The sequence below is a fragment of the Aethalodelphis obliquidens genome, unplaced genomic scaffold (assembly GCF_003676395.1).
Source record: "Aethalodelphis obliquidens isolate GAN/ISIS:26980383/991018 unplaced genomic scaffold, ASM367639v1 scaffold3, whole genome shotgun sequence".
Classification (NCBI taxonomy): Eukaryota; Metazoa; Chordata; class Mammalia; order Artiodactyla; family Delphinidae; genus Aethalodelphis; species Aethalodelphis obliquidens.
The window spans coordinates 8,094,998-8,098,256 of record NW_020837947.1 but is presented as its reverse complement, the minus strand read 5'-3'; the positions used below and the strand labels follow the sequence as shown (position 1 = coordinate 8,098,256).

At 52.7% G+C, this 3,259-nt stretch overlaps 1 pseudogene; it reads right to left on the bottom strand.

The window, feature by feature from the left end:
- Nucleotides 1-1,244: 1,244 nt before the first annotated feature.
- LOC113606279 (coiled-coil domain-containing protein 86 pseudogene) lies at nucleotides 1,245-2,480 on the bottom strand (annotated as a pseudogene).
- Between the last annotated feature and the right edge of the window lie 779 nt (nucleotides 2,481-3,259).

The window sequence follows — 3,259 nt, the reverse complement described above, 5'->3', positions numbered from 1 at the left end:
GTCCCCCTCGGAGTCCCTGAGCATGCCTTCCCCAGCCCAGCCCTTGTTCACTAGCCATTGTAAATTACAGTCACACGTGGCTTCCTTTGGTGCCTTTTCAGAAGACAGTGCGGGATACAGAGGAGGTTTAGAGAAGCCCTTCAACTGGACACACCCTGGGGAATTCCTTTGCCAACACTTCTGGGTTTGGGTGGGTTTCTGTCACAGGTTTTGCCTGGACACATCAGATTCAGCATCAGATTGAGGGAATTCCCCAAAACAAACAGCCTGGTGCCGTGGAGGAGTGTCTGGAACCATCATGAAATGTTGCAGTTGATTGGCAGGTAAGATATGATCAATTATCAATGAAAATAAAAAGAAAGCCTGTGAGGAGAAGAGGAAGAAAGGAGACCAGACGACTCAGCAACGGAGGCAGACAAACTCTCCGAAGCGGTCCGTCCCCAGCAATCCCGAAGAGCTTTCCTGTGTGAGTTCACCCTCTCACCACACAGAGAGGAGGCACACATCACAGGGAAGTCAGAGTTGGCCACAGTCTAGAGGCAGAGACGTGTTCTTTATTCCATATAAGTCACAAAAATGGGAAGCCTTTTTTCTTTCTTTTGCTAAGAGATCAACTTACAAATGGGTTTGGGGAAGGGAGTGGGTGAGCTTGGTTAGTTTGGTTGGAAGGTTTAGAAGCCAATTCTGCATACTCCACTTCCTCTTTGTAGAAAATTTGTTTCTGATCATCTGTTACTGATTTATTTAATAAAAATGAAGTTTAACAGGTTTTGGGTTTTTTTTTTACATTTTATTTGTTTATTATGTTTTCTCCATCAGAATGAAAGATCCTTGAGGGCAGGGACTTTTGTCTGTATTCCCTGGTACCTAGAATTGTGCCTGTACACAGCAGGCGTTCAATAAATATTTCTGCTGTAGTCTGGATGGCATGAGTTAATCAGATCCCTGGGACTTCTGCAGAGTCTGGTACAGGAAAGGGGGAGCTAGATAGACCCTGCCCCCTGCAACCTCCCCATTTTAACCTTGAGTGTTGAAAAGTGGGGCGGAGCTGGATTCAGTCCGCTGGGTGGCAGGGTCAGTGGGATGCAGAGGGACCCAAAGCAGCCTTTGGGGATGTGTGTGTGTGGAGAGGAGGATTCCTGACTTCCAGCCTCCTTGCCTGGGTTAGACCCAGGACTCTGAGACAGAACATACATATTTTGGGGAGTCACCCTCCAGTCACCAGCTCCCTGAGGAACCAGAAATTACTCCTCGTGGTCTGAAGGCACTTGGAGAGGAGCGAGCTGACCCTCCTCGCTCCAGTCTCTGCCAGGTCCCAGGCTACCTCTGGGTCTCTGTGCGCCCTCTGGAAGGCTCAGAGCCCCGTCTCGGTGGAGCCCCTGTTTGGGAGGCACGGAGTTGGAGTCCTGGGTCAGCAGAGGCGTGTGGCCAGTGGCCCGAGGGCTGCCGTGTGTGACACGGCGGTTGGCCACAGAAGGCCTCAGCCATGCCGAGCTCGGAGCTTCTGCAGCTGGGCCAGTGTCCCGCTTCTCCGCGGAGCGCAGCTGCTGCTTCTTCGCCCGCCTGCGCCTGGCGGGGTAACGGGTCGCTTGGACGATCTCCGCCTTCCGCTCGTTCTCCGGGCGGCGTTTCGGGTTCTCCTCCCCCAGGTGCCGGGCCAAGTCCTTGGCCAGCTCTGTCTCCTGCCGGTCTTGCATCTTCCGCTGCCAGGATGTGCGCAGGGGCTTGTCCTGGACCATCTGGGAGACGTTCTTCTTTGAGCGGTCCTTCCGCACCCGCCCGGACCTGGGCTTCCCCTTCGGGACTTTAGGGACGTCCTCCTCCTTCGGTGTCTTGGACGCTGGGGCCTGGGCTGAAGACCCTTCTCGCTTCTCTGGCCCGAGGCCGTCTCTCTCCGGCTGCCCGGCCGGCGGTGGCTTGCTCGGCTCACGGGGATCCCGGGGGGAGCCGGGCTCTGGGGTGTCAGCCCTGCAGCGGCTGAGCGGGCTCGGGACCCGGTTAGGGCTCTGGTGACCCGGGCCCGGCTGTAGCTGATGTCGGGGGGACCCCGCGGGGGTCTCCTCCTTACTCTTGGGCACCTCCGAGTCTGCTTCTTCTTGGTCCTGGGAAAACTTCGGCCACTCCCCACTTGGCTTCGGAGGGATTCAGGACTCGATTCCGGCTGTCTTTGGGGGCGACTCCAGGCCTGGGTCTCGCTGACGTAGGGGGGACCCTGGGCCAGGCTCTGGCCGCTTTCTGGGGGACCCCAAGCCTGCCCCGTCCCGTAGACTGGGTGATCTCGGGCTTGTCTCCGGCTGATGTCTGGGAGATCCCAGGCCGGCTGGCCGCACCCTCCGAGGAGACCCGGGCTCCCTCTTTTCTTCTGGGTTCGACTCGAGCTCCACAAGGGCCCGTTTGGCCCGCAGAACTGAGGTAGGGTTCTCGGGGGACTCAGGCTTTAGGCCTTCCAGCCGCCGGCTGCGCCTCTGTGGTGTATCCATGGCCCGGCCAGAGTTTCAAAATCGAACAGTTACTTTTAAAATCTTATAATTATACAATGAGATACATAATTACTAATTAACATGAGATTTTTGAAGATGAATGGTAACTAAATAACCCCTTTAGGATTTTAAGGCATTACGTGCGACTATATCTTTTAAAGGCCTCTCTTGGCATAATTTGAGTATTTTTGGTACCCAATTTTATCTGACTAACCCAGATAAAGGGATTTAAAGTGAATGAAGAATCCATAAAAGACATATGAAGAGAATGGGAAACACACCCAGTACTTAAACAGCTAACATGAAAAAGACTATTTTATTATATGTATTCTGGAAGATAATATCAAAAAGGGTTTTACAAGCAGTAAAAAAAAAAAAAAAAAAAGACAAAAAACAGTAGAGCTCTTTCTATAAATAAAATCTTGCACATAAGACCCGCAACCTGTAAAACTGAGGAAGCTCCTCCTGTTGCTGCCCAGGTGGGGCCCGGGCCCAGCTGTCCCATCCCCCATCCCTCTGAGGTCCCGACTTGGAATCCCAGCACTCTACAGGAAAGAGTCTGGAAACCTCTAGACTCTCCTGCTCCACTGTTCTCCATATGCATTCAGAAGCCTGTGAGTAAGTGGATTTAAAATGTGAGAGGAGAAACGTTAGACACGAGAAAGGATTTTCAAAGCATTGAACTGAAGGCCCCAAACAGAATTCCAGTGGCTTCTAATTGTTGATAAAAGGAAGTACAAAAAGCAACCCCTTTAAGGCCACTCATGATCTGGGGTCAA